At 40.5% G+C, this 9,825-nt stretch overlaps 1 pseudogene; it reads left to right on the top strand.

Moving 5' to 3' along the window:
• The first annotated feature begins 388 nt into the window (after positions 1 to 388).
• LOC146783291 (immunoglobulin lambda variable 5-37 pseudogene) overlaps positions 389 to 9,825 on the top strand; it is a 32,534-nt pseudogene continuing 23,097 nt past the window's right edge.

The raw sequence follows: 9,825 nt of genomic DNA, 5'->3' as shown, positions 1-9,825 counted from the left end.
CCCCCAACACTGTTATGATGGAAAACAAAGTGGGGCTCCACACTCCGGCCCTGGTACTGCCACTCCTCGGCAAGTACGGGCCGCTATACGGACTTGAGCGGAGGCTCGCGCTGCAAAGCTGGGAAAGGCCAAGAGCGCTTCTCTCGTAGCCGTTACCCCGGCCCAGGCAGCGACACACGCACGCTCACTGAGTGTTACTGGGGAGGGGTGCGATCTCACTCTCCTCTCCTCACGGCTTGTGCCTCCGGTGTGACTTCATTGATCTTGGGCAGTGGAACTCGGACCCCCGACAGTGATGGTTTGAGGTCTCTCCTTGGCAAAGGCAGGCTCGGGCCGCGGCTGTGACTTTTCACAGCTCCTCTTGGGGTGCCGATCCGGGTCGATGGCAATGACGATCTCAGCATTTCTGGTCACGCTGTCGATCGAAGCAGAGAACAAGACTGCTCCGGGACGCACAGGTACAGGGCAATTTCTCACGAAGGTCTCAGGCTGCAACAGGGCACACGCACACAGTGTCGCTGAGATTCACTTGAACTCCGGGTGCACACGATCACAGGGCAATACTCGCCAATGTCTCAGGCTGCACAAAGCACACGCATACATCGTCGCTGAGATTCACGTGGACTCTGGGTGCACACGATCACAGGGCAATCCTCACAAAGGTCTCAGGCTGCACGAAGCACAAGCTCACAGCATCGCTGAGACTCACTTGGACTCCGGGTGCACACGATCACGGGGCAATCCTCACAAAGGTCTCAGGCTGCACAAAGCACACGCACACAGCATTGCTGACACTCACTTGGACATCGGGTAAACACGATCACGGGGCAATCCTCACGAAGGTCTCAGGCTGCACAAAGCACACACACACAGCGTCGCCAAAACACACTTGGGAACTTTTATGTTTCTGAGTTTCCACAACAGGGAGCAAGCTCTCCTTGGGCCCTTGGAGACAAGTTACTTCAGGACAGAGCACACATTGAAGTCCTTTCAAGCAGGGGGACACATCAAAGTCCCTTAGCCTCTCCTTAGTTAAATTAGCAAACTGCAGGCCAGCCCCAGAACACATAGCAAGGGTCAGTCCTTCTCTTCAGTCTCTTCAGCTGTTCTTCCTTGGCAGAGGTTCCTTTTGACTACAAAGTAGTTTCAATCCTTTTCAGTCTTGATCAGTCCAATGTTCAGGGGTTTTAGCTCTCATAGTTATACCCCTAAATGTCTTTGAAGTCTTTGTGTTCAGGGGGCACTGACCCCTGTCCAAACCAGTTCTGGGAGTCTCCCTGCCAGAGGCACCTTCTTCCTTTGATAGTGGGGGTCTGTTTCCTCAATCACTCAGCAGGAGATGGAGCCATTGTTTTATGGCGGCAGCCCAGGCCTCTTCACCTAAAGGGGCTACTCCTCCTCCCTGCACTCCAGATGCAGGTCAGCCTGTTGCTGTCTCACCTACCACTCCCCTGGGTCAGGACACTTCCCAGATCCTATCACATTCAAATCAAGACCGTCAATTCACAACCAGGCAGAGACACAAAGAATTGTTAGAACAAGAAATCCAGCCACTTCTAAAAACGAGGTTTCTAAACACGCAATTCAAAAACCACCTTCACAAAAAGATGTGTTATTAAATTGTGAGTTCAGGCACACTAAACTTCACCTCTCCATCTTAGACCTATGGGAGAATAGGCTGGAAACATATTACACAGCCTCCCCCATTCTGTCCTATGGGCAAGTTGGCCTTGCAATAGTGAAAAACGAATTTGGCAGTTTTCCACTGTCAGGACATGGTACACACCTTAGTACATGTCCTACCTTTCACATACACAGCGGCCTGCCCACGGGGGACCTTGGGCATACCGTAGGGGTGTCTGATGTGCATAAAAAGAAAAGCGTAAGGCCTGGCAAGTGGGTGCACTTGTCAGGACAACAAGGCAGTTTAACAAACTGTGCGCAGGCACTGCAGTGGCAGGCCTGAGATCTCTTTTCAAGGCTACTTATGTGGGTGGCACAAATAGTGCTGCAAGCCCACTAGTAGCATTTGTATTACCAGCCCTGACACACGTAGTGCACTTTACTAGTAAGACAAACATGCCAATTATGGAAAACCAATTACCATTACACTTTACAGAGGGAGCTCTTCCACATTGACACTGATCAGCAGTGGCAAAGTGCCCAACGTATCTAAGTTGGCAACACCCCGTCAGAAAAAAGGTCTAGGGGGAAGGCAAAAAGCTTAGGGAACTTTAGCCAATAAGGGCCAAGTCCAACAATTGTGTTCAATGAAATGTAAAATAACAGATGTGCAATAGTATACAGGCTATAGGCAAGATATACAACAATCAAAATGCGATAAATATACTATGATTATTAAAATACATAACAGCAAAGCTTTTACTGGTTACAAACTGTTTAAATGACCCTGCTTTGAAGTGCTGTGTTGCATTAAAAAATAAGTAAGTTCTTATTATGTTAATACTTTACAAAATAAATCCTTTCTTTGGATATTTTATATATGCACCTTAGCTGTAATTGAATTAATGGCATAGAGAAAACAAGCAGTGGCAAAGCCAATATGAATGTTGCACTATGCTAGCACTTGCAAGCACAGATATGCACGAATACAGTTTACATGCAGAAGCACATTAATGCTAGGTGCATTACATTTAACAAAGATTATTTTATATAGCCAATCAATAACACAGAAATTCAAATATTACACCCCACCATTCATTCTCTTTTAATTATGGTCTTCCAGGAACCATACTTTTAAAGAAATTAAATCAAAAATTGAAAATATGCAACCTTGTTGATAGTCAATCAACTCGAAATGCTTCCACAAAAAAGCTCTTGAAGTTTCCAGCCTTTTCAATTCACAATGGCATATTCTAAAATCATGACTTAGAAAGAATCTTTAAAAAATATGGATTTTGTGAAGTGTTGGCAAGCTCCAGGATCCCACTCAAGCCTGGGTGTGTCAATGAGGATAGAGGCGAGATTTCAAAGATAGAAGACAAATCTGGTCTGAGACTGTGCATAAGACTATGAATGTGTGAAGTGAATGATCCTACTGTCTTAGGTGAGGTAAAAACGTAGTACTATAGGGTGGGTTTGGGAGGGTCAGCTACCTGACAGGAAAAACATAAGAAAGTCTTGGGAAGACCCCTTGTAATTTGATAATGTAGGCTTTACAGGTTAATTAAACTTAATTGTACTCTCAGTGTGAAGTCAAGGCAAAGAGAATCTCCCTTTGACAAGGGAAAAGGTACAATCCAGTATTTTTTGCTTCTGTTGTCACCAGTATTTACCTATGTTTAAAGCTATTCATAACATAAAGGTGAAAAAAAATATCCATGGCTGATTGATATTTGCGAGAATTGAACTAAATTAAAAATTTTAACTTTTTTATATCGAACTCAACTTTGATTTGTGCATCAGTGAGCCTCATTAGGGGATTTTATTAATCAGTTCATAGTCGGTAACTATGCAGCAAATACGTGCCAAGGCCAGTGGGCTTCTACTGGACATACGTTTGTTCCTAGGTCAACGAGATTGCAACTCAAATTTAATGGAAAAAAAGTGTATCAGAATCACGCATTACAATAGAGTGGCATGTTGTGTGAGTAAAAAAAATGATGTGCGTCAGCGTATTTACTTTGTGTCATGCGCCGATGATGTCATTAATTGCACTTGCAGGGAATATAGTATGTTTTCACAACAATGAATATGATTTACATTTGAGCCTCATCACATAGGCAGGCGAACATTGCCTTAAGTGAATTTTATTCTTGAGACTCAGAGGCATATTTGCAAGTCCCTATCGCCACCGGAGCATCACTTTTTATGATGCTCTCGTGGCATAGCAGCATTTGGCATATTCACAAGGTGGCGCTAAGTCACTTAATGTGGCTTAACGCCACCTTGTAAATATGCCCCTTTCCACTGAGGTCCTCTGCGGCAAAGGAGCATGTAATAGGTGTTATAGTGGGCGTTCCACAGCAACATCAATCGCATATTGATGCTCCCCAGGTTTACAAGGTTGAAGCAGCTCCAAAAAATAATGCTAGGGAATGCCTCATCTCAGGATGATGATACAAGGAGAAATTATTAATTTTGTTCTTGTTTTTTTTTTAAGTTTAGAAAGCTTTATTGACTATAATAAACCAAGTAAAACATCAATACAAAAGAGAATCATTAGGCAATGAGATAAAACAATAAAAACAATTGAATTCTTACAAGATTAAAAGAATGCCATAAAGGAAATAGGGGATATACTTAGGGAAAAAGCATTTTTGAAGATATTATATTTAATATGCAAGGCAAGGCAAAAGGAAGACAAGGAAAGAGAGGGTAAGGGCGAAAGGGGGAAAAAGCATTCAATATACAAAAGAAAAATGTCATATAATTAACATAAGCAAGGAAATATATATATAAGACAAACTAAATAACAGCTAAAATCGAAAAAGGGTACAAAAACAAGATAATCTGGGGACAATTTGAGAGAGAAAATTGGTTCAAGGCAACCATAACAAATCTTTTTTGATCAAAAGAGGTACAGTGGTAGCAAAAGCACGATCAAGCCTATGATGGTGACACAATAAGTTCCTCCAGGCGTTATATGAAATCTTTGAAGTGTCTTTCCAATTGGTGGTAATTATCTGTAAAGAAATAGCTATATATAAATCTATAAATTTGCGTGCATTACAGTGAACATTCCATATAGGTGAGGCACCACCCAAAAAGATAGGGACGATCTCAAAGGAGTGGTCAGTAGCTAATATTTCATTTCATTTTCACCAAATACGAGACCAAAAAGATTTAACTAACGGGCAGTGAAAGAACATGTGAAAAAAATCGCTATCGGTATGGGAACAAGACCAACATTTTTGGGAATCGGACAGTTTGAAATGATGTAAGTGGGACGGGGTAAAAAAAAGTCTATTGAAAAAAAAATACACAGTCTGTGTAGTACTAGCAGAGCGGGAAACAGTGTGTATCTTAGACCATAAGGAATTCCAAACCTGAAGGGGAAACTCCTGAGCTAGATCCTTTTCCCAGGAGAGTTCAGGTGTAGATTTGGGGTTTTCAGCAGAGGAGCAAGAAAGTAGTTGATAGATAGCTGCAGCTCTGAGAGGAATAGAGAAATCTGGTAGTAGTAGGGGAGGGGTGGTGTCGATAGTGGGCAGAGAAGCAATTTGAGAGATAATAGAGGCTAAGGAGTTTTTAAGCAAGGGATATTGGGAAGAGTGTGCGGTGGAAAGGTGAAAGGAGGCGCGAATGTCAGAGTAGTCTCTTAAGGAGTTATTAGCAGGTAAATGATAAAAGTTAATAATACCTTTATCAATCCATTCCTTCCAAAAAAGTGCTCTGTTATTTATCTTTAAGGATTTGTTATACCAAATTGGAGTAGAGGAAAGAAACTCTGACTGCGAAAGGGAGGAGCGAAATACTGAGAGAGCAAGTACTTTGTAATGCTTAAAGATAGGGGTAAGAAAACGCTGCGGAGGCTGAGATAAATGAGTAGCCGAATTGAAGGAGAAAGGTGAAAGTTGTGCAAGTTCTATGGAGCTCTAGGCTGTTAGAGGAGGATCAGATGAATCAGATAGAAAAGGCCAAATTTGTTTTAGAGTAAAGGCGGAATGAAAACGAGTGAGGTTGGGAAAATTGACTCCACCTGAATCTTTGGGTTTTTGAAGACGAGAAATAGAGATCCTAGCTTTGCGTTTATTCCATAAGAATGAGGTGAAGATACAATTTATTGTTTTAAAGAAATAGAGTGGAAGGGAAATTGGAAGCATAAAAAGATAAAAATTTACAATGGGAATGAGCATCATTTTGATAGTGGCTAACCTCCCCCACCAGGATAAGAAAAGGGGAGACCAATATAAGAGAAGAGAGCTTTTTAACAATATCTTTCTGATTAAGCTTAATGGTTTCTCTAATAGTATTAGCGTTCAGAATACCTAGGCATTTAATATTACCAGAGTTCCATTCGAAGACAGAGCCTTGAAACATGTGAGGAAGGCAATATTTGTAAAGGGGTAAGACCTCAGACTTGTCTATATTAAGTTTATATCCAGAAACCAGAGAGTATTCTTGCAACAATGAAAAGAGTGAAGGTAAAGAAGTGGTTGGATTAGAGATATAGAGTAAAATATCATCTGCGTAGGCAGTGAATTTAATATCATTGTTCTGAAATGTGAAGCCAGCATATGATGATGAACGTCGAATTGTTTCTAAAAAGGGTTCTAACTCAAGAATAAAAAGAAGAAGGGAGAGAGGACAACCTTGTCTGGTGCCTCTATACAGAAAGAAGTAATGAGATTGAGAATCATTAACCCAGATAGAAGTAGAGGGAGCAGAGTAATAATTGAATATGTCGAATAATAGAAGGGCTAAAGCCATGCCACCTCAATGCATCAAACATAAAATCCCAACACACACTATCGAATGCTTTCTCAGCATCCAATGTAATAGCGGCAACTGGAGAATCCATTTTTGAGGCAAGGTGAATGATGTTGAGGAAGGTTCTCGAGTTGTCAGTAATGGACCTGCCTTTGACAAACCCGGATTGATAGATGTTAGTAAGGTTAGTAATGGCTTTATTAATACGAGATGCCAGAATTTTAGCATAATTTTACAATCAGTGTTAATTAAAGAAATAGGTCAATAATTTTTACAAAGAGAGGGATCTTTATCTTTTTTAGGGATCAAACATAACATTCCCTGTGTAGAGGAACCTTTGGATTCTCCTTGAGCAAGAAAAAAGGTAATCAAAGAAAATAAATGTGGTAAGAGGATATCCTTAAAGTGCAAATAAAAACTCACCGTAAACCCATCTGGGCCAGGTGTTTTATCTTTAGGCAGAAGAGTAATAGCATTAAGTAATTATTTTTCTGAGAGGGGGACATCGAGGGAAGAAAGATCAGTAAAACTATCAGAAGACTTGGTAATTGACTGAAAAAAAGAGTGAATTAGAGCCGGAGAGGGAACGGATTCTGGAGTATAAAGTAAAAAGTAATATTGAACAAAACAGTCAAGGATTTTGTCATCAGTGTACTGATGATTCCCATGTGAATCAATAATGGTTATTATTTTGGATTTTTGTTTTTTAATTTCGAGATAATTAGCGAGAGACTTGCCAGATTTATTACGGCCCCATACATTTCAGCATGGAAATTAAGAAGGTTATTACATGCAGTGTCCCAAGAGTGTATGTTATATTGCATTTTAGCTTTAATGAGAGTGGAAAGTGTTTCTGAGGAACTTTTAGTGAAGTAAAGATGCTCCAGGTCTTTAATTTGTTTAAGAATTTGAGCTGACATTGATAGTGCTGTTTTCTTTATACGGGATACAAAGTCAATAATAAATCCTCGGGCAGCAGCCTTAAAAGCATCCCAAATAAAAGGAAATTGAGAAGTAGAATGAAGAATATTTGTGAAGAAATCGGCTGCAAAGAGCTTAAATTGTTCAGTAAACTGTGAGTCTAGGAGGAGCGAGTTATTAAAGCGCCAGCACCGTGAAGTATGAGCAGGTGAGGGAAAATCCATGTCAATTATAACGGGGGCATGGTCAGATATAAGAATAGAACCTATTTCTGAATTAGTCATAAATTGAAGAGCATATTGGGTAAGAAAAATATAATCAATACGGGAGTGCGATGAATGTACTGGAGAGAAAAAGGAAAATTCTCAAGTGTCAGGGTAAGAAAGTCTCCATGAATCTATAAGACCTCTAGAAGAGATGGCTTTGAAAAAGGACTTTTGCATCTTATTAGGTACATATCTGGTGAGTGACTTGCGATCTAGAAAGGGATCCATAAGTTGGTTGCAGTCTCCACCCACAATTAAATTATCAGTCACATGAGAAGAAAGAAGCATAGGAAAATCATTCCAGAAGGTTAAATCTACACCATTAGGGCCATAAACATTACAGAAGGAAAATTTTGTATTATGAACATTAACATCTAAAAACAACCATCTACCACAGTTATCATGAAGCTCATTCTGTAACTGAACAGACAACGATTTATGAAATAAAATAATAACAACATTTTTGTTGTTTACTGCAGGAGAGCAAAAGGCCTCCCCAACCCATTGCTTACGTAATGAAGACAAATCTTGTGAATTAAGGTGAGTTTCTTGTAACAATGCAACATGACATTTCAATCTTGCTAAATGAGATAAAACACGCTGTTTTTTAACAGGATTTCGAATACATTTAACATTCCAAGAAATAACACGAAGACCGTTCATTTCTGGAATTAAATAAGAATAAATAAAAGGAAGTAGAGAAGTTAAAACAGAGTGGAAAGAGAGAGAAGAAAGGAAAAAAAAATGTTGGATAGGTGTAAGTAAGAAAGGAGAACCAAAAGCGAGGAAGCTAAAGCATGTGTCCACCCTGGAAATGATGACAAGAATAGAGGAATAAAACAACAGAGTACCATAAACATAGATAGGAGAGAGGAAAATATGGAATGGGGTAGGTATTGTAAATGTTGCCAAAAAAGTAGAGAAGAAAGGGATAAAAAGGAATGGAAGGGGGAACTGAGGGTAGGAAAAAGGAAAGGAGAGGGAGAGGGAAGGGGGAAGAATATAAAGGAGGATAAGGGGAAACAGAGTCCCCTAAAAAGTAGCAAAAGAAGGATGGCAAAATGCCAAAAGGCTTTAGCCACAAAAAACAACTGAACAAAAAACATTAATATGGGAGGGGGGCAACGAAGAACAGGACAGACGAACTAGGAAGAGACAGCTATAAAGAGCAGGCTACCCTAAAAAAGGGAGAAAGAATGACTGAGAAGTGAAATGCAGAACGAAAGGCAACCAAATAGGACAAATGAAGGAATTTACCAAACATCTAGGGAAAAGAAACAGCAGCGGGATGAGACGCACAGTGTAAGCAACAGGGTGATATGAAGGGTGACCTTGACAACAACACCGGAAGGGGAAGACCTGCAAGACAAAGAAGGAATGAACAAAGGAGACATAAGAACTAAAATATACATTTTAAAATAAAAAAGAACAAGATTTACTACACAAACATTAACAAAACAGTTAGGGTTTGCTCAATTCCATGAGTTCTCGTTTGTGAGTATGAATGAACTTCCTCAGGTCTGCAGGATCTTCAAAACTAAAAGTTCTGTCTTTATAAGTCACTTTGAAAAAACAAGGATGGATTAGACCATAGCGTGCATTCATGGATCTCAGTGCAGGTCGAAGGTCTAAAAATTCCTTCCGACGAGAAGCAGTAGGTTTAGAAACATCCTGAGTGAAAAAAAACTTTATGACCAGACCAAATCATTTGCTTATGTTGCTTTGCAGCTTGGAGAATCGTCATGAGGTCTGAGTATAGAAGGAAGTATGCAATGATTCCCCGAGGTTTAGAAGTGGGAGATGTATTCCTTGGCCCCAGACGATGGGCACGTTGTATATTGAAATCTGAAGATTTTGGGACACCAGCAATTTGAAGAACTTGAGTTTTCAAGAATTGGATCATGTCCGACCCTTCAGAACCTTCCGGAATACCATACATGTGAAGATTGTTGCGCCTATTGCGATTTTCTAAATCTTTGGTAACCCTTTTGAGCTGGCTGACTTCCTTGGTGAGTGTGTCAACTCTGGCGACCGAATCTTGAGCATCACTGATCCTCTGCTCTACATCCGAAAGTCTCGTATCTAGACTAGACCATTTATCATCCAGCCTCTGAAGTGTAGTAACAGTGGCTGTCATAAAGGGACGAATAAGAAGTAGCTCCTCCATGATGTCCTCAAGAATAAGAGGCAGTGGAGCTTTATTTGGGGAAGGCGGGTCTTTTTTTGTACGTTTGACAGAAGCGGC

Source organism: Triturus cristatus, chromosome 11, assembly GCF_964204655.1.
Source record: "Triturus cristatus chromosome 11, aTriCri1.1, whole genome shotgun sequence".
NCBI classification, from domain to species: domain Eukaryota; kingdom Metazoa; phylum Chordata; class Amphibia; order Caudata; family Salamandridae; genus Triturus; species Triturus cristatus.
Note: the sequence above shows the minus strand (reverse complement) of the source record. Positions and strands in the feature narration are given on the sequence as shown.